We start from the raw sequence: 22450 nt of genomic DNA on the forward strand, positions 1-22450 counted from the left end.
CCCAAGCGCCCCTCATGTGATGGGGCCCCATTCTATAACAATGATATTATCGGGAAAATTCCACGAGTATCATAGTGTAAAGAACAAGTTTCAATTTGAGCAGAAGCCTTCACGGATACTAACGGGGTAGAACCCACAGGTACCGCTACATGACTCCCTCCTACTTTCCTAAAAGGGTAAGAAAGCCCGGGTATAGGGCCAAAGTGTGTGAGGACATCGTGTGAGTGTTCAGTGTATGAAGGGACACCTTTACCTCTTCCCAATTCAGGGGGATTTTATTTTTCCATTTTTCCCTTTTTTCTTTTTTTTGAAATGAAGAGCACTGTAGGAAATGAAACAGGCAAAACAAGCAAAATAGTTAGCCGCAATAACAATAATTAACGTATAAAACATCGCTGAATGAGCCCATCTAACTATAATTTGATCGGACAAAATTAAATCTACTTTGGACCACTAGACCGGGGTTAAGTCAGTCTTTGCAGTGTCCCCAGTGGAGTCGCCAAGCTGTCGCAAGGGATTTTGCGGTCGCCTGAACGAACCCTCACCGAAGTGGGAAAGAGTGAGGAGTCGCCACCTTAGTTTTAAGGGAAACTAAAGAAAACCATTTGTGAAAATAAATTGAAATGAAACCACTTCAAGACAGAGATTCTAGGTTCGGGGTCCGTAAACGGGTGGGGAAGGTGTTAGGCACCCCACCTCGTCCCTTAATAAGGGTAAGTAGATTTAATTTTGCATTAGTTAGGAGGGCTTGAATGGACATGTTGATCCTTTTGACTAAAGGAGCATTTGATTTTTCACTAAATTTGGATCACCCAGATACATAAGTAAATGAGACAACCTTAGTGAGTTACTGTTGCATGTTAATCTTATTTAAAAGAACTATTTTATTAAAATTTAATTTAAGAATTGGATAAGAACCCTTCTCCGAACTCTTTAATATTTGTTAAAATTCTGAGTTGAGACCGGATAAGAATTCTCCTCCGATCTCTCTTGGGGTATTTAAAATTTAGGATTGAGAATCGGATAAGAACTCTCCTCTGATCTCTTTTAAGTATTCATTAAAATTTTAGCTCAAGGATCGGATAAGAATTTTCCTCCCATTTCTCTTTAATGTTTATTAAAATTTTGAGTTGAGACCGGATAAGAACTCTCCTCCGATCTCTATTTAATATTTATTAAAATTTTGAGTTGAGACCGGATAAGAACTCTCCTCCGATCTCTATTTAATATTTATTAAAATTTTGAGTTGAGACCGGATAAGAACTCTCTTCCGATCTCTATTAAGTATTTATTTAAATTTTGATTTGAGAATCGGATAAGAACTCTCTTCCGATCTTTATTAAGTATTTATTTAAATTTTGATTTGAGAATCGGATAAGAACTCTCTTCCGATCTCTATTAAGTATTTATTTAAATTTTGATTTGAGACCGGATAAGAACTCTCCTCCGATCTCTATTTAATTAAAGTTTTGAGTTGAGAATCGGATAAAAACCCTCTTCCGATCTCTTTTTAAATTAATAGGAACCTTAATGGGATCTTTCTGATCTCCCAAATTTTAATTTCAGCTACATGTCATAAGGTCTTAAAGCTAAGGATTCGGACATTCTAAGGTGTTGGGGGGGGGGGGGGGGGAGGCTTAAAATTTATATTTTGTGACTAAATAAGAGAAGCTGGACTGAATTTTGCTGACTTCCCCTAAGGTCACTTTACCAGTACCTATTAATGTCCGATCTATTCTGTTTCGTTTACTTTGGTTTTATTCCACTTTATGGCATCTTGCCGAATTGCCGTTTACGTCAGCCTAATAGTTTGGCTATTTTCCTGACGTGTTATTCAGGCTCTCTCTCTTAAAAGAGACCCTTAAGTTGCAGTTACCTACGTTTTACCCAACTACTTACACGCTACTAGGAGATAGAAAACTTGCATTCAGAAATGACGAAGATTAATAAAATGGACTGATCACTAAAGAGATAACTCGAGGGAGTAACATTCTTTGGGGTTCTTTTGCACTAAATAAATTTGGAGAAAATCACATACATAAAAAGAACAAAGAAAATGCGGAAAGTAAACGTAAACACTTAATAAAACGGCGATATGAGCTCTTACCTGTAAGGAGCCAAATCTATTGAAATAACTATGGGGTGACAAATAGTAATAAGACAGCGGATTGATTAGCTTGAGGGCTGATGTTCGTTGTGAAATGAAGGGTGCTTAGCTAAAATGCAATCAGATTAAGATAAAAACCGAGTGAAATGAAGTTGAGCTTGGATAATGGGAATGAAGACAGAGATGATAAAGGGCTGAAAGTGAGAGTATGACCAGATAATGAACAAACTGAAAAAGTAGAGTTCCAGTATTCAGAATCCTTTTCAAGAAAACACTTCAGAAAACTAGTTTCAAAAGTCTTTCTAAATCAAAACTTCAAAGTAGCAGAGTAACAAACTGAATCAAGTTTCAGAGTTCTTCCGCTATAATAACTACCTTTCTTTTTTTTGCCCGTCCCTTGAACAGTTTTTCATGTAGGTATTTATAGGAATCGGGTGCTCCCCATGAAGGGTCAGGATTTATTTTGAGGGAGATGGAGGGTCAAGATTTCGAAGGACATGATCGGATGTTCAGGAATTAAAGAGAATCAAAATGAATGGCCGAGATCGCTCTTCAGAATATTTGTCCTTTTCTTCTTTCAATCTGACGGTCCCAAATCTTCTTGTCCGAGGTGATCCGAGGGCCGGGAGTGAAAGGCGCTGGTCTTATCGTCTTCTTCTTTGATCCAAGGGCTCCGAGCTTGTCCTTACAAGTGAGATCAACGGTGGAGATTGGGATGTACAGGACTGTCATGACATACCCTGGCACCTGTCAGCATTGCGGGCGATTCTTAGGCATGCGGTGGAGATCTCGTCTGCCACGCTTTAACTACCTCGGCTCTGATTCTGACGATGGTTATTTGGGATTTGTCTTATTCTCTTTGTCTTCCGATCCCTCCCCCTTCTCGATCTTCTTGACACGCTCCTATTCTGATCTCTCATGCTGATCTCCCATCCTCCGATCTCTATTATTCCGATCCCTTAATTAGCCTTGGTTTGGTCAAAGCATTAATTTGCCCTCGATTCCCGAAGCGTCCGCTTCGTTTTCTGCTCAGTAATAAATGCTCGTTTTCCCCTATATATACCCCAGACGAAAGAGAATTCCCTTCATCCGATTTCCTCTCTTGCTTTTTCTTTTTTGTTTTAACTGTTCCGGCAGTAATTCCGGCTACGACTGTGGCTTTTGATCTTTTTCCGATGGACTTCTTTATCCATCGACTGAAAATTTACGATCCCGGTGATCGAATAATCGTGAAAACTTTAACTGATGATGGTGAGAGAACTGAATCGATTGACCGATTTGGGTTGCGGACTTCGATCGTGCCGATCTCGAGTCGCTCAACTGGAATAATCAGCGAACCAATTTCGGGTGAGCTGATTGTTAATATTCGGCCGATCCCTGGCGATCGCTCTTCCGAGCTTATTCGGCTTTTCACCACATTGGGTGTTCCGACAGCGATTTTCCCTCCACATTGGGTGTTCCGACAGCGGGTTAAGCTCCGATTGGCAACACCCTGTGGATCAGTCACAATGTTGGCTATTGACATAGGCTTCTTTAGATAGGATGTTCCGCTGATCTTTAGAGGTCGGCCTTTTGATGTAATCAGATGTAATCCGATCTTGAGATCGCCCAAATGATGTAATTTGATTTTTGGAAATGTACTCCGATCTCTTGAGATCGCCCAAATGATGTAATCCGATCTTTTGGAAATAAAGATTTTATTTTGTCAATTATTATCTTATTAATTATTTTCCGAGCTCTAATATGATTATCCGATCTGTAATTCGAAACACCTGGATCTACCGCTCTATAATTAACCGATCTCTTTATGGAATCTTGGGAATATTCGTGAGACGTGTCAGAACAGCTGGCGAGTCCCGCTAACCGATGCGCCGCCTGGAACCTCATGAGCATTAAATGCTCGGACGAGTATAAATAGGGGTGGGGGGTTAGCCATTTGCTCCTGTATGTCATTTTCAATCTCTCGCTCACAACCTCAAAGTTCTCTCGTTTACTCAAGTTCTTTCGACGCCGATCAGACTCCGGTAAGGGCTTTGATCTTCTTTTTAGTTTAAGTTCTTTGTTTTCTTTGAAAATGAGCAAGGTCTTAGGGTCAAAGAGCGGCGAGTCCTCCTTCCATTCAGTTCTCGTGGTCGTCTGACGAAGAAGAGGTGGTCGGGCCAAGCGCGCAACCAAAACCTCCTAGGGTCTCCGTTCCAGCTCAGGGGCGGATCGGACCATCAAGGCACGTACCTTCTTCAGGGAGGGAGAATCTCCCTATGGACGAGCTGCCATCGATCTTGCAAGAATCCGATCTGCAATTGTTTAGCCAGGAGTATAATATTCGTCCTGATTCGTACGAACTTATCCGGTGTCACGGCGATCACCGAGCCGATCACTTCTTTGAAGAGAATGACCTGGTTATGGTATACGAGGAACAGTTAAAGGCCGGTCTTCGGTTCCCTCTGGATGACTTCTTCAAGGAGGTCCTAAAACTTCACCGAGTGTGCATTGCTCAAGTTCACCCTAACTTGTGGCGGATCTTAGTAGCCTTCCGAGGCCTATGCCGAGCTAAGGGAATCAGACCTATGGCTAAGGTGTTCGACCGAACTGCACAGGCTAACTCGCCGAAAGGACGACGAGCACTGGTTCTTTCAGGCGAAGCCTCATTGCGTGCTCTTCACCGATCTGCCCTCCTCCCTTAAAAATTGGAAGAACCGCTTCTTTATTCTGAGGAGCAAAAATCCGACCTGCTTTGAGGACTTCCCCCGTAGCTGGTGGCACCAGGGGCCCTTGCTTCCGAAGCGCGTTACCCTGAACCAGGAGGAAAGCTTAATAGTGATGGATCTGAAGAATCAGGCTGCCACTCAAAAGTATTCCTGTTTAGATGCGGTGACTGCCGAGCTGCACCATTGGACCATACAGCTGCTCATCGGCCAAGATCGCGAACTTCCGCTCTCTGACCTCGGCATTGGTATTTTCTACATCTCAGATCTCAGGACCTTAGCGATCTCATTGACCTCTTCTTTGTGCAGGTATGGCGGGTGATGAGGGTTCCAGGAAGCGGAAGAAAGAAAGAGAGATCTCCAGGAAAATAAAGGAGATGAAGCATTCGGAAAAGCTTCGAACTCCCGGCCATGAACCAGGGGAGACGCAAGGAGGCCCGTCCCGACCTTCGGGGCCACCGATCACCGAAGCTATCCGATCTCCTCCTCAACAGGAAGAGCCGGCTCCACCTCCTCCAGTTGCTCCAAGCACAGAAAGGGGTCCTTCTCAATCTTCTGTGAGAGCCTCTTCTCGTGGCGCTCAAACGCTGATCGAGTCCTTGAAGAATAACCGGACTGTTCGGGAGAACCCCGGTTTTGCCAAAGTCTTGGGGTCTTCCATCTGCCTTCGGGAGGATCGGGATAGGCTATCCCCTGACAGCCTTGACGATATCTTGACTCGATCCATGAGCCTGAACGTGGAGTGTCTGGTGAACCAGACCATAGTTCGGGAAAAGGCTCATCGCCTGGGCAAGGAAATCAAGAAGAAGAATCAGGAAATGACTTCCCTCCGATCCCAACTCGCATCCGCTCAGGATTACATATCTCAAGTTGAGGGGCGGGCGAAGTTCTATGAAGACAGGCTGGCCGAACAGAATCATGTTCTGGCGGAAAGGGATCGTACTCTCGGGGAAGTCCAGGCACTCCGGGCCAATGAAGCTTCTCAGGTCGCTCAACTTATCGAGGAGCTTAAGGAGAAAGACGAAGAAATGGTGACAGGGATAGCTAGTGCCTATGTGAATGCTCACAAGGACCTCTTGGCCGAACTCCAGAAGCGTTACCCAGAAGAGGACTTCTCTTGGATGGCCGACCTGGCTCCCGGGGGCGAGGGTGAGGATAGTGAAGAGGAAGGAGAGGATGAGCGAAATGTAGATCAGGCTGGGGGTGATCCCCCAGCCGAATAACTTGTACAAATTTTGCAATGAAATGAAATAGAATGCCTTTTTGTTCGATGAATGGTTGTGATCGGAAAATTTCTAAACCCTTGTTTGTCTGAGTATATTGAAATAACTGGAAACGATTATTATCCTAAGTATGAGAGATCGAAAAACACAATATGCATGAGATTGGTAAAGAACCAACGTTAAACAGAACTTAATTGAAAATTTTGCTTGAACATCTAAGATCGGGATCTTCATTAAACTGAATTAGAAGCTTAGCTCGATTATTCCTAAACTTTTAAAAGGGAGGTCGACCATGAATACTGGCAGCAAGGATCTAGTGTTAATTCAAACTTATCTAACAAGAGAGATCGGGAATATAGTTAACTGGTCAGGATATTCGACAATTGGCTTGAGAGATCGGTGAATGATTTGAGAGACCGGTAAAGCTTTGACTGATATGAGGACTTAGCATTGACTCAACTTTCTGTGAAGAGAGATCGGAACCGTGGTTAGATGGCAAGGAGAGACTTAGTGCTAGGGATCGGTTTCGAAGTTTATTGATTCTAGGGATCGGCCAAAATATGGTGTCGACACTCATGTACACATACACATGAATTTTGTTCATTTAAATTACATTTTCTTACTAAATTCAAGTTCCATTTCATGAAATTAAAGAGTTTTAGGTATATAGTGCACTAACCTTGAATAGGGCAGTTTTTTTCCCAACTCAAACTTCTCTTTCTTTCCTCTTCTTGGCTGCCAAAAGCTTGTTTAAGGTGTAGGGTAAAATTTTAATGAAGTGGGGTTAGGGTTTTATGGTGAAACAAGGTAGGAAATTAAGCTTGCTTGATTGAACATCAATGGAGGGAGGAAGAAGAGAAACTCACGTTTTTGGTTGAAGAGAAGGCAGCTGGTTTTTGGTCTTCCTTGGTCTTTATTTAGCTCTTTTATTAGTTAGTCAAATGGTTACTTAATGGTGATTGGTTGGCAATTTTAAATGACATCACAATGATGTCATAAATAAGCTTTTTCTTCACTTTCTTTTCTTTCCTCCACTACTCATCTTCAATTTAATTTCTAGTAATGTTTATCCATATTTTATTTCATATTAATTATTTACTCAACTGGACAAGTCGGCCAAAAATCACCTCTGAAGGCGAAATGACCAAAATGCCCTCCGTTTGGCTTAACGGGTCAAAATTGTCTGTACCGATTGAAAAATTTTTCTAAATATTTTCTTGGCATTCTAATGCCATAGGAACCTCAATGACCCTTTTCTGGAGTCCCAATAATTATTTTATGAATTTTTCCCCGGGTCTAGGGCTCCTCGTTGCGAGAACCGCAACTTCCCTCTGGTTACCCATCGCTTGGGCACCGGCTCGTTTAACTTGGTTGTATTTTATTTCTAAAATTTTTACTAAATTTTTCTTATTAATATTTGAGTTAATTATGGTTCCTCACTTTAGTCTAAATATTTTTCCGGACGTTCTAGCTGTCCGGACCGACACCGGTCACCAGAACAGTAGAATGTACGGAGTTGCTACCGGGAGGATGTTACAATGCCCTTAGACGTCCGGGTTGGAAGGTGGTACAGGATGCCCCTACCATGAAGGAACGGCTAACCATGAGCTGCAAAACTGTGAGGAGTTCAGGCAGGAAATCCGGAGGATGCTGTCACTCAAAACTTTAAGATGTCAGCGTAGATCGAGGTTGGAGGGCGAAGTGAACACAGCCAGGTTTGGCCGGAATGCCTCCACCTCCAATCCCAGATTAACCTTTTCTGCTCCCAGCATACCAACATCACCACCTCCAATAACAATCATCTGAACCCCGCCTCAACTCCTAGTCACAAACACCCATGCAATGCCTTGGAACTATAATCTTCAAGTCTTTACTCAAGAGGCATCCAGTAGCATCTCAGCTCCTACCCTCAACTATACACATACTCAACTCATAACCCCTCCTAAACCATGCTTTGCTCCCCACGAGCACTTTAAAATGACTTACGCTGGACCCTCTAGCGATGCTACTCCCTAATCAAACCCAAAACCTATCACGACCACTAACTCCTCCCCACCAGATAAAGAGATAGAATTTATAACCGGAAGTGGGAGATGTTACGAAAATGATGAGAGGGAAAATAAGAAAGGGAAAGTAAAAATGGGAGAGCCACAAGAGAACACGGAGGATGGGGCTATGAGAGTTGAGAAAGGGGAACCTGCTGAACCAAAAGAAGAGGAAGAATTATTGCTGCAAATCATGAAGCAAAGTGAGTATGATGTCATCGAGCAATTGAGAAAGACCCTTGCTCGAATTTCATTGCTGTTGCTGATACTAAGCTCGGAAGTGCATCACCAAGCCTTGCAAAAGGTTTTGGACCAGGCCTTTGTAAACCCCGACATCACACCGGGGCAATTTGAGAAAATAGTGGGATAAATTCAAGTGTCCAGTTTTGTTACTTTCTCGGAAGACGAGATAGATCTGGCTGGCTTGAAGCACACCAAAGCTCTACATGTGACAGTCAAATGCAAAGGATGCATAGTTGCCAAGGTTCTGATTGACAACGGATCTGCCCTCAATGTCTTGCCTAATGACACCTTGGCAAGACTACCCGTTGACTCTTCAGCCATCCACCAGAGTGCTATGGTGGTAAGAGCCTTTGACGGTACCAAGAGAGAAGTGCTTGGGGACATTGATTTGCCACTGCAAATCGAGGCATGCACCTTCAACATCACTTTCCAAATGATGGATATCAAGCCTGCATACACCATGCTATTGGGGAGACCGTAGATCCACTCGGCAAACGCTGTGCCTTCAACCCTACACTAGATAATTAAATACATCATGGGCAGCAAAATCATCACAGTGAGGGGGGAGGAAGCCATGCTAGTCACCAAGCCTCAATCAGTTCCTTATGTGAAAATAACTGAAAAGTCCTTGGAAAGTTCTTTCTAAGCACTAGAGTTACAAGAAACTACCCCAAGGGATGAAGGGGCTGCGGCTATGGTTACGAAGGTGATGCTTAAGAGTAGATACGAGAAGGGCAAGGGATTGGGTGCCATGTTGCAGGGAATTATTAAACCCATACCAGCTATTCAAAAGATCGGTCACTTTGGCCTGGGATATGAGGAAGATGCTCTCATGGATAAGAGGTTCTGGATGAGGAACACGCTCCGGGATCAAAGGTTTGACCAGAGAGTCGGGAAAATGAAAGTTGTCCTGGAAATCACAGATGTTTTCACAAAACCGATCATTGAGAATCCAGAGGAAAGTGAAGAATCTCCTGAAGAACCATCCTTCGATGTCATACAACTGGACTCCCTATCTGAAGCATTGATCTCACCAATTGTTGAGGGGCAAGAACTGGATAATTGGGCAGCAGAAGACATTCTTGTGCTCAATCTCGAGTAAAATACATTTTGTTATCAACACTTGATCATTTTGTCCATGGTGACGAGTGTAGTGCTGTAAATGGACCCTTTTTTTATGATAAATGAATTAATAAATTAATAGCGCGTTTTGCATCCAATTCTCTTTTCCTTAAAATCCATTCTTTTAATATACTCCACTTTCATTTCTTCAGGACCATTTACCGACTCACTCCTAATAATTCAATTGACTCGGAAGTTCTTTATGTTAATTTTGAAACTCCCATAATTGCCATTACTTCAAGTGATTCTGAAGAAGAACCTGTAGAAGAACGGAGTGAAAAAGACGAACCTTCCCTGGTGCCTTGTGGGGATAAAATGCACACCATAAATTTAGGGACTGAGGAAATAAAGAAGGAACTTAAAGTCGTAAATAATGGGGAATTCGAGAGTATGGTTAGCTTGATTAAGGAATTCATCGATGTATTCTGATGGAGCTATGATGATATGCCTGGATTGGATCCTCAAATAGTAACTCACAAGATCCCTCTAATTCCTGGGACGATTTCAGTAAAACATAAGTTAAAATAGAATGAACCCCGACATACTGCTCAAAGTCAGGGATGAAGTCAAAAAGTAGTATGATGCTGGATTCCTGGAAGTGGTCAAATACCCTCAATGGATAGCCAACGTTGTCCCAGTAATGAAGAAGGACGGAAGAGTCAGAGTGTGTGTTGATTATAGGGATCTCAATAAGGCGAGCTTGAAGGATGATTTCCCTCTCCCTCACATAAATGTGCTGGTAGACAATGCTGTCAGACTGGGGAGATGCTCGTGTATAGACAGAGCATCAGGGTATAACCAAATCCCCATGGATGACGATGACAAAGACAAAACTGCTTTCATCACTCAGTGGGGGGTATTCTGTTATTGGGTCATGCCATTTGGATTAAAAAATGTTGGAGCTACCTATCAATGCCCCATGGTCACATTATTCCACGACATGATGCACAAGAAAGTGGAGGTGTATGTGGATGATATGATCATCAAGTCCAGAGAGGGAGAAAGTCATGTACAAGTGTTGAAAAAGGTATTCGAAAGACTCAGGAAATATCAACTAAAATTGAACCCAGCTAAATGTGTGTTTGGGGCCAGGTTGGGTAAGCTATTGGGATTCATAGTAAGTGAAAAGGGAATAGAAGTAGATCCAGACAAGGTTCGAGCCATTCAAAAAATGCCATCCCCAAAGATAGAAAGGGAGGTGCGTAGTTTTTTGGGAAAGCTGAACTACATCTTGAGATTCATTTCCAACCTCACTGCTAAAGCTGAGCCCATCTTTAAGCTACTCAGGAAGAATAACACCACTTGATGAGATCAAGTTTGTCAAGAGGCTTTTGAAAAGATTAAGCAATACCTGTCAAATTCGCCAATATTGGTTCCTCCAGTGGCGGGAAGGCTGTTGATTCTGTACATGGCAGTTCAGCTGAATTCGATGGGTTGTGTTATGGGGCAGCACGATGACACGAGGCTAAAGGAAAGAGCCATTTACTATTTGAGTAAGAAATTCAACGATTGCGAGTCGAGGTACTCATCCCTGGAGAAAACTTATTGCGCATTAGCCTGGACGGCAAATTGACTCAAACACTACATGTTGAATCATAAAACGTGGCTCATCTCCCGAATGGACCCGATCAAATATGTATTTGAAAGCCCGTTCATGTCAGGGAGGATAGCGAAATGGAAAGTCATACTCTCTTAATATGACATCGTCTATATGACCAGGAATGCAGTAAAAGGAAGCGTGATTACGGATTTGCTGGCAGAAAACCCGATCCAAGATTATGAAGCCTTGGATTTTGAATTCCCCAATGAGCATGTCAATGAGGTCAGCAGCGAGGACAAAGAATCTACTGATATATGGGAAATGTATTTCGACGGAGCAGTCAATTTGTCAGGTAATGGGATTGGAGCTGAATTGGTATCCCTTAACGGAAAGCACTTCCCGATAGCTATCAAGCTGAGGTTCGACTGCACCAATAATATTGCGAAATATGAAGCCTGTGTGATGGGTTTACAGGCTGCCATCGAGATGAAAGTCAAGAAGTTAGAGGTGTACGGAGATTCAGCCTTGATCATTTACCAAGTCAAAGGGGAATGGCAAACTAAAGACCCGAAACTGATCCCATATCAAAAGTACCTCCTGAAATTGATCAAGAAATTTGAAGAGATTTCCTTCATTCAACTCAATCTCAATAAAGAACTAGTTTGCCGATGCCTTAGCCACTATGGCTGTCATGGCTCAGATGGAAGAGGGACAGACAACGCAGGTGTTGCAAATCAAAGCAAGGAGTGAGCTGGCTTATTGCTTCATAGTCGAAGAAGAAACCAATGGTAAACCCTGGTATCATGATATCCAGGTCTACATCAAAATCAGAGAATACCCTCCGGGGGCAAGCAGAAACGAAAGAAGAATGATAAGGAGATTAGCACTGGGATACTTCCCCAGCGGGGAAATTTTGTACAAAAGAGGCTCCGATGGCGAATTGTTGAGATGTGTAGATGCAAAAGATGCGAGGAGGATCCTTTTTGAGACTCATGAGGGGAATTGCGCAACTCATGCTAATGGGCATATGATGGCCAAGCAAATCATGAGACGGGGATACTTCTGGACTAATATGGAAAAAGACTGCATTGAGTACTTTCGGAAGTGTCATAAATGTCAAATCTATGCAGATCCAATAAATGTCCTGCCTCATCAATTGTTTAATCTTGTCTCACCTTATGCCTTTTGCAATGTGGGGCATCGACGTAATTGGTCCCATTAATCCCAAGGCATCCAATGGGCACAGGTTCATCTTGGTGGCCATTGACTACTTTTCCAAATGGGTTGAGGCGACATCATATGCTCATATCTTACAGAATACGTTCCTCAAATTCTCAAGAATAATGTCATCTGCCGACATGGCCTCCCCAGCGAAATTGTCACTGACAATGCTAAGAATTTGAATGGTCCAAAGATCCAGAGTTTATGTGACCAGTACAAAATTCAGCATCTAAATTCTTCGCTATACTGTCCCCAAATGAACGGAGCAGTGGAGGCCGCTAATAAGAACCTCAAGAAAATAATCAGGAAGATGACTATCACTTATAGAGATTGGCATGATATGCTTCCCTTTGCCCTTCACGCTTATCGAACCTCCGTAAGAACATCAACTGGGGCAACTCCATACTCATTGGTTTACGGAATGGAGGCCGTTTTACCTATAGAAGTGGAAATTCCTTCCTTGAGAATTCTAAAAGAATCAGGAATCGATGAGTCAGAATGGATTCAATCAAAGTTGGACCAACTGAATTTACTGGATGAGAAAAGACTAGCAGCAGCGTGTCATGGGCAATTGTACCAAAGAAGAATGGCTAGGGCATTTAACAAAGGCGTTCGCCCGTACGAATTCCAACCAGCAGATCTAGTTTTGAAAAAGATCCTCCCAAATCAAAATGATTCATGGGGCAAATGGTCACTAACTTATGAGGGACCCTATGTGGTTAAAAAGGCATTTTCTGGTGGTGCACTGATCTTGACTCATATGGATGGCGAAGAATTCTTGAGACCCGTGAATGCAGATGCTGTCAAAAGGTATTATACTTAAAAAAAAAAAAATCGTAAGGGTGAAAACCCGAAAGGGCACTCCTAGCAAAATGCGCGAAAGAGGGAGAAAACCCGCAAGGGCGCTTTCTGCAAAATGAGTGAAGGGTAAAAACCTGAAAAGGCATCTGAAAAAGCGAGCGAAAAATAATAAAATCTAGGGGTGAAAACGTGAAAGGGCGTCCCTAGAACCAGAAAACTGAAAAATAAGGAAGGGAGCACAGGACCAGGAAAGGAAATAAATCACCACGGCACGAACGTTCGTCGAAAGATTACTTGAAATAATGGCAGTCTCTAGAACCAGAAAACAGAGAAATAAGGAAGGAAGCACAGGACCAGGAAAGGAAATAAATCACCACGGCACGAACGTTCGTCGAAAGATTACTTGAAATAATGGCAATCAAGTGAGTTCAAAGTTAGCTACAAGGAATTTGTGAAATTTATCCTTGTACCCTTTTCCTTTGAAACTGTACCTTTGTTCTCAAACCATAATAAAGTCATTCCTTCACTCTAATTTATCTTTCTTATATACCTTTATTTATGCGTTATTAATTCGTTGAAACTTTATCATAAGATCAGGATTTCAATATTGATAACCTCATGTACTTTGCTGTGAGATTTGTAGGAAATTAACGATGGCCGCCTAAAAAAAATGTAGGAGTAAAAACCCGAAAGGGCGCTCCTAGCAAAATGTGAGAAAGTAAAAACCTGCAAAGGTACTTTTTGCAAATAAGAAGGGAGTGGAAACTAGAAAGGGGGTCTTGGGAAGTGACCAAGAGAAGAAAATTGTAGGCCAAGTCTTTGGGCTAGTCCTCCATTAATCATTTATCTTCGGAACCTTGTTAAGTACACTTCGATCAGAGGAACTTCTTATGTCAGGTTTGCCTTACTTTGTCAGCATTTTTAATTCTCTGCGTTTTAATTCCTATTATCAACCTCTGGTTCCTTGATCCAAGTTTACTTTAATTTTCAACATTTTAATTTCCCGTTATCAATCTCTGGTTCCTTGATCCAAGTTGACTTTAATTTTCAACATTTTAATTCCTGTTATCAATCTCTGGTTCCTTGATCCAAGTTGGCTTTAATTTTTAACATTTTAATTTTCCATCATCAACCTCTGGTTCCTTGATCTAAGTTGACTTTAATTTTCAATATTTTAATTTCCTGTCATCAACCTTTGGTTCTTTGATCCAAGTTGATTTTAATTTTCAGCATTTCAACCTCTGGTTCCTTGATCCAAGTTGATTTTAATTTTCAACATTTTAATTTCCAGTTATCAACCCTGGTTCCTTGATCCAAGTTGATTTTAATTTCCAGCATTTTAATTTCCAGTTATCAACCTTTAGTTCCTTGATCCAAGTTGATTTTTAATTCCCAGCACTTTAATTTCTAGCCATCAACCTTTGGTTCCTTGATCCAAGTTGATTTTAATTTTCAGCATTTTAACCTCTGGTTCTTTGATCCAAGTTGATTTTAATTTCTAGCATTTTAATTTCCGGTTATCAACCTCTGGTTCCTTGATCCAAGTTGATTTTTAATTCCTAGCACTTTAATTTCCTGTTATCAACCTCTGGTTTCTTTATCCAAGTTGATTTTTAATTCTCAGCATTTTAATTTCTGGTTATCAATCTCTGGTTCCTTGATCCAAGTTGATTTTTAATTCCCAGCACTTTAATTTTTAGCTATCAACCTCTAGTTCTTTGATCAAAATTGATTTTAATTTCCAGCATTTTAAATTCCTATCATCAACTTCTGGTTCCTTGATCCAAGTTGATTTTAATTTCTAGCATTTTAATTTTCGGTCATCAACCTCTGGTTCCTTGATCCAAGTTGATTTTAATTTTCAGCATTTTAATTTCCAGTTTTCAACCTCTGGTTCCTCGATCCAAGTTGATTTTAATTTTCAGCATTTTAATTTCTAGTTATCAACTTCTGGTTCCTAGATCCAAGTTGATTTTGATTCTCAGCGTTCTAATTTTCCATACTCTAACCTCCCAAAATATGGGTCTGAATCTTTACAAAATTCCTATAAGAGAGAATTTCAGTCTCTTCAATAGAAATTATGTAAAGAGGGGCAGCTGTCGACACCATATTTTGGACGACTTTCGAAGTCAAGGGACTTTAAAATCGACTTTATCATCCGCTCTTAGCCGATGTCCTTTGATCACAAATGACTATTCTGAACTCACCGATTGATCAACCATGGAATAAACCGATCCCATACTTAGTTAATTGTTCTTCGATCTCTTATCAGATGGGTTCGAATCAATATTGGGTCTTTGAACCATCTAATCTTGCCTACGGATACTCTCCAATCTCTCTGCATAAATATTGCAGAACTTCATTTGGTTAATGTTATAATCGGGCTTCTCACTTGAATGCCCCAGATATTCCTTAAAATGAAGTTAAGGTTTCTATCCGGTCTAATGACGATCCTGATCTTAAGAATTCAAATCAATGTCAAGTCTTTCCAATTCTAATGTTTTAAAATTTTACCCGGTATTTGGTCATGACTTAGTCCGATCTCATACTTACGTGTAATGTTTTTCTGATCTCTTATACTTGGGTTAATGGTTGCTTTCAAGTTTAATGTTTCAATACGTTCAAACAATTAAAGTACTCATACAATTTGAACGCTTGCCGATCTCATCAAGAAATTGAACAAAAAGGATTTCCATTCATTTCAAAGAAAAATAATATACAAGTCACTCAGCAGGTGGGTTACCCCTAGCCTGCTCCCCAGGTACATCATCCACTCTCTGATTCTCTCCCCCTCTCTCTTTCTCTGGCTCCTCGTCGCTCTCCTTTTTGGCCTCTGGGGTGAGCTCATTCATTTAGGAGAAGTCTTCTTTAGGATACCGCTTTCTCAGCTCAGCCAGAAAGTCATTATGGGCGTTCACATAAGCCCTGGCTTCTTTTGTGTTGCTTTCCTCATCCTTTGCTTGGAGCTCCTCATCCTTCGCTCGGAGCTCCTCCTCCTTTGCCCGAAGTTCCTCATCAAAGCGAGCGAGATCAGCAGATCGACCAGCCTGGGTGACTTCAAGTTCCTGCTCCACTTCAGCTATTTTCTCTTTGCAGCGCTTTATCTAATCTTCCAATCTGGCAATATAGTCATTGGCAGAGGAGAGTTGAGCTTGTGCAGCTGAGGTGTCCTAGACCACCTTAAGGATCTCCCTCCTTAAGGCATGGGCCTTCTCTCTTATTACGTGTTGATTTGCGATGGCCTCCAAGCCCAAACTCATAGTTTGAGTTAGAATATCATCAATGCTCTCCTCTGCCAATCTGTTCTGATCCTCTTGGAAGCAGATGGAGATACCCATAACTTTTGCTAGGCCAGGATTCCCTCAAGTAGAGCGGTTCCTTTCCAGCTATTGGATCAGGAGTTGAGCGCCCCGGGAAAGCGTCCTAACCATAGGACCCGAGGACTCCCCTTCCACATTGGAAGAGATCGGAGGAGGCGGGGGAGGCGGAAGTTCGATCTACTGAGGAGCAGGAGCGACGACCTCTATCTCTGGGATCGGCTACTCCTGAGGTCGGGGAGGAGAGCTTGACACCTCTACTAATTCAAGCTGAGGGCTCTGAGCATCAACAATGGTGGCCCCCTTCATCGCCGACACTTTTCGAGAGACCTCCCTCTTTCGCTTGCCGCTCTCCTTGGAAGTATCACCGCCCGCCATACCTGCACAGAGAAGAAGTCAGTGAGTTCGCTAAGATTCAAAGGCCAGAGGTATGGATGGTACCAGGGCCGAGGTCAGAGAGCTGAAACTCGTAGTCTTCGTCAGTGATAAGCCGCATCATCCAATACTTCAGTTCGGCCATAACCGCGTCTAAGCATTAGAATTTTTGGGTGGAAGCCTGAGACCTTAACTATTTCACCATGGCATCTTCGTCCTTATTTAAGGTGATCTTCTTCGGGATCGGAGCGACCAGGTGTTGCCAACTTCGTGGGATACCCTCAAAGCTGTTCCGAATTTTGCTCCTCAATATAAATGATGCATACATTTTGCATAGTCATTTAGGTCTAATTTCATAGCCATTTTATTTTATTATTAGTTATTTTTTAGCTCATTTCATTAGTTATTTAGTTAGTTTTTCATAATTGTCAATTTTAGATTAATTTGTAATTTTTACTTTGTTTTGTAGGAAAAATGGTGTTTTTGAAGGACTGAAGAGAAATTTTGCCATTGAGGAGTGACTTCTACAGCCAAAGATGTCAAAAACAAGTTTTCAAGCTGAAATATGCATTGACCAAATTGTGCATAACTTGCCGCATAAGCTATGCGGATCTGCATAAAGAGAAAAATCACTGTTCCTATACCTGCCGAAATGTGCATAAGGAGACTGCATAGCTTATGCACATTCACGCCTCCCTTATGCACTTTCACGGAATTGTGCATAACCTATGCACCAAGTCATGCAGTTTCGCATAAGTGAACCAGAATCAGCTGAAATCGCATAAGGGACTGCATAACTTATGCAGTCCACTTATGCAGTCCCATAAAGGTTTCATTAATGAGCTGGCAGAAGATTCCCTCAGAAAATTCCTCCTAGAACACACCATTTTAGGGCTCCATGTCAGAAAATGCTATAAATAGTCCCATTTCCCATTTTAGAAAAGGGGACAAGGAGCAGAAAAGGAAAGGAAGAGGAGAGGCAGAATTTGAAGAGTCACTTTCACCTTCCACACCATTTTCAACCAAGATTTGCAGATTTCTTTCTTTCCTTACATTTTTCTACATTTCTAGTGTTTAATTTCTTATTTCTTAGCTTAGATTAAAGCTTTATTTCCTTATAAACTCATAATATCTTGTAAGCATTATGGATAGTGAGTAGTTTACTTTTGATTTTGGAGTAAAGGTTGTAATATTTGAGATATTTTGTGGATTTTGATTGGGTAATCCATATTTTGTGGTCTTAATGAGTTTTATTCATTTCTTGTGTGCTTAATGACATGCTTAGTGTAGGATCCCATTAAGTGATGTTCTTAATCCATGGTTGAAGCACCGAAAGGAGAAGGCCCTGTGATAGATAATCAAGAAATTGGACTTAATTAACTTAGACCTAGAAATAGGCTAAGGATTAAGAGGATTCACAGATTAATTAAAGAACTTAATGGGTCTCAATTAACTCTAAGTCCACGAAAGTAGGATTAGATCGATTAAGGCACTCTTTGTCTCACTCGAAAGGGAATTCAAAGGATTTAAGAATTAATCTCCTTAAAACCCATAAGTTTCATAAGATTGGATAACCAATTTAAAATCCCAAAATAGCTCGAATATGAAATCCCGAACTCCGGAATCGCCTTTTTATCATTGTCAATTTTTAATTGAATTTAATTACTTGCCATTTTTAATCTTGCCAAATTTTAACTTGCTTATTTCAATTTGATGCAATTTTAGTTTAATTAATACATTATTGAATAGAATATTAATTTTGCACATATAGATTTCACATTCTCAATACCCATCAATTCATTATTTTAATTTCAAAAATACTTCGATTTAGTCAACTTTTATATCAAAAATTCAATCATTAACTCAACTCCTCGTGGGAACGATATCTTTACTGTATTACTTGTACGACCCGTGCACTTGCGGTTGGGCCACATCAAGTTTTTGGCGCCGTTGCCGGGGAGTTGTTTGTTTAAGATTGAATTCTTGATTATTTTAGTTGTTTATAGTTTTATCTTTGTTATCTTTTCATTTTGTGTTTGTTTGTTTTTTTTAGGTACTCTTAATCTTTTATGAGAAGAGCTAAAAGCACAAATGACACATCCTTATTGTTTAATCCTGAAATTGAGAAGTTTTGTAGAGCCAACAAGAAAGAAACCAGAAGAAGAAAAGAAGCACTGAGAGCAGCTAAAATTGAAGGAGACATGGCTGATGAAAGAATTAGAATTGATGGTGGTAATGTTGGAAATGATCGAAACAATGAAAATGCAGCCCAAGGTGAAGAGGTTGTAAACGCTAATGTGCCTAGGGGAAGTATGATGGATCATGCTTTTCCTCGTTTTGATGACTTGAGAGAGAGCATAGCAAGACCAAGAATCGATTCAAATAGCTACAAGATGGATTTTGGAGTTCTTCAAATGATTCAGAATTCTCAATTTGGAGGACATCCTTCTGAAAATCCACACACACATCTGAAAAAGTTTGCTATGATTTGTGATATGCAAAAACAACCTGGAGTGTCTGATGATGCAGCAAGATTAAAGCTATTCCCATTCTCTTTGAAAGATAGAGCATTGGATTGGCTTGACTCTTTACCTCACAACTCCATTACAAATTGGGAGCAACTCACTGATGCATTTCTTGCACAATATTTTCCACCTGGAAAAACTCAAGAACTGAGGAATCAAATGACGACTTTGGACCAAGAGAAGATGAAACTCTTTATGAATCATGGATGAGATGGAAGGAATTAGAGAGACTATGCCCACATCATGCCATTCCAAAATGGATGATAAATCAGAATTTTTACACCAATGTCACTCCTGCAATCAGAGGGATTATTGATGCACAAACAGGAGGAGAATTTATCATGAAGCATGAAGATGAAGCTTATGAGCTATTGGAGAAATTGCAAAGAACACTCATCTTTGGAGTAGTCCAAGAGGACCAGCTCCAACTCAAAAGAGGCAAGCTGCTGGAATGTATGACCTTGATCCATTCAACATGATTAATGCAAAGTTTGATGCACTTACAAATGTCCTTGCTAAGAAGATGGAAGATTTGTGTATGTTGGTTAGTTCATCATCATCATCTGGAAGTTCACAACAAGTGGCTTATGCAGAAGGAACTACCAGCTGTGGAGTAGATTATGGAGAGCAAGCAGCATATGTTGGTAATTATGGAAACAAACATATGGGGAATCCTTATTCTCAAACTTATAATCCAAATTGGAGGAATCATCCCAACTTTTCATGGGGAAATCAGCAAAGTCAAGTTCCAAATCAGAATTTTCAACCACAATAGCAGCAAGGAGTTCCATATCAGCAAAATAGGCAACCATTGCCTAATTTTCAGCAGAAAAATATGAATCCTCCTCCAAAACAGCAAGAACAAAATTCCACCACATAAGCTTTATTGCAACAGATTCTTGCTAATCAAAATAAGCATGATGAGGAGATGAGAGAGATGAAAGCAAGGCTAGAGCAGATGCAAACACATAACAGAATGCTGGAAAATCAGATTGCACAACAAGCATCTTCCTCAGGTACCAAGTCTTTTGGAAAACTTCCAAGTCAACTAGAAAACCCAAGAGAGCAGTGTCATGCCATTACACTGAGAAGTGATAAAATAATGCATAATGAGAAGAGTGAAAAAAGTGAGAAGAGAGAAAATGAGGAAGATGTTGATGAAAATGAAAAACAAGAGAGTGAAAAGAAAGAGAGTGCAAGAAAAGAGAAAGAAGAGAAATACATACCTCCAGAGCCTTATAAGCCACAGCTTCCCTTTCCACAGAGATTTCAAAAAGCCAAGCTTGATAAGCAATTTGGAAAGTTCTTAGAGGTTTTGAAGAAGCTATACATAAATGTGCCTTTTATTGATGCTCTTTCACAAATGCCTTCTTATGCTAAGTTTCTAAAAGAAATTCTCTCAAATAAGAGGAGACTTGAAGATTATGAAACTGTAGCCTTAACTGAGGAATGTAGTGCTATCCTCCAAAGGAAACTTCCTCCAAAGCTCAAGGATCCAGGGAGTTTCTCAATTCCATGCCACATTGGGGAATCATGTTCTATAAAAGCTTTATGTGATTTAGGGGCTAGTGTAAGCCTTATGCCCCTCTCCATTTATGAGAAGCTCAACATGGGAGATCTTAAGCCAACCCACATTTCTCTTCAGTTAGCTGATAGATCAATTAAGTATCCTGAAGGGATTTTAGAGAATGTGCCTCTGAAGGTTGGGAAATTCTATATACCTGTTGACTTTGTCATCTTGGACATGGAAGAGGATTCTAATATCCCAATCATTTTGGGGAGGCCTTTCCTGGCTACAGCTGGTGCTTTGATTGACGTGAAAGGTGAAAAGCTTACTCTTAGAGTCGGAGAGGATCAGTTAGTCTTCAACATTAGCAATGATAAAAAGAAGCAACATGAAGATGTAGACTCTTGTTTGAGAATTGATATAGTTGATGAGTTAGTAAAAGAGCACTTTAGAAAGAGCTATCCGAAGGCTTCTCTTGAAAGTTGTCTTATCCATGAAAGGAGTATCAATGATAAAAATCCAAAAGAGGCTGCATTTGCACAACATTTGAATAGTAATCCATCTTGTCCTATGGCACCAATCTTTCAAGTTGAGCAAGTGGAGAAAAGTGAAGTAAAACAACTATCTCTCAAAGAAAAAGATGCACCAAAGGCTGTCAAGAAAGAAATGGTCGGATCTTTAGACAAAGCAACAAGGATCTTCTCATGTGATGGAAAGAAAATGAAGTATAGATTCATTGAAGGACCTATTGGCAATAGAGGCAATAAATTCCAATTCCAGCCACCATGAAGCATGAAAAGGGTCAAGCTAAGGACCATAAATTAGCGCTCTTGGAAGGCACCCCAAGTTCTTTTATTTTCCTTTTTGTTGATTTACTTTTATTTACATTACTTTTGTTTTTATCTTGAATCTCCCCAAATTCAATTTTTGACATTGTTGAATCTTGTCCCTTGTAGATGTATTTCAATGAAGAAAGGCTGGTGAACTGCTGGGGAGTGATTCTTAACTTGAAAATTTTGTCCTTCAAACTATTCAAAAAAAAAAAAAAAAAAAACTGATTAGTTCTTACTGCATAACTTGTGCAGGAGCTGTTATCTGGTTTATGCAGAGGAAAAATGAAATCTGCAACAAAAAGGGTGTCTGCAGCAGATGGCTTGTGTTTTTGGTGAGGTTGGGTGTGTAACTTTTAAGTATATGTGCTTTTAATGTTAATATGGTGGTAAGTTGGTCATCTTTGTAGTTTTGAGATTATTTGGGTTGTGGAATTCAAGGTGGACAATATTGCATTCTCTTGGCATAACTTGGAGAGTTCATTTCATCATTTGTAGATAAATGCAACTTTATGCAGATTTTATTGAGTTTTAATGTGCTAAATGTTGATTTGCAGAATTTGAGTAAAAATGGCATGGTTCTCAAAGGTCTTTTATGTAGGATCCATTTCTACATGCTTGTGTGATGCATTTTTGATGAACTTTGTATATATTGATGTGTTTTTGGTGAAAATTTCTCATGGTTTATGCTTCATAAAATTATATTTATTCATTTTAGGGTATTTTTCACACTTGCAAATCATGTTTCATTGCAATCTTAATCTTGTTGAATTGTGCATAAGCAACTGCATAGCTTATGTAATCCTGCATAACCACAATTCTTGCCATTTTCATTCATATTGCAAAGTGCATAAGAAGAGTGCATAGCTTATGCAACTTTGCATAGCCT

At 40.6% G+C, this 22450-nt stretch overlaps 1 non-coding gene across 1 annotated transcript; it reads right to left on the reverse strand.

Annotated features, from left to right (window-relative positions):
• Window positions 1–19368: 19368 nt before the first annotated feature.
• On the reverse strand, window positions 19369–19474 carry LOC131175698 (small nucleolar RNA R71). Its single transcript, XR_009145889.1, has one exon. It is a non-coding gene; the product is annotated as a small nucleolar RNA R71 (small nucleolar RNA).
• Between the last annotated feature and the right edge of the window lie 2976 nt (window positions 19475–22450).

Source organism: Hevea brasiliensis, chromosome 17 (assembly GCF_030052815.1).
Source record: "Hevea brasiliensis isolate MT/VB/25A 57/8 chromosome 17, ASM3005281v1, whole genome shotgun sequence".
NCBI lineage: Eukaryota > Viridiplantae > Streptophyta > Magnoliopsida > Malpighiales > Euphorbiaceae > Hevea > Hevea brasiliensis.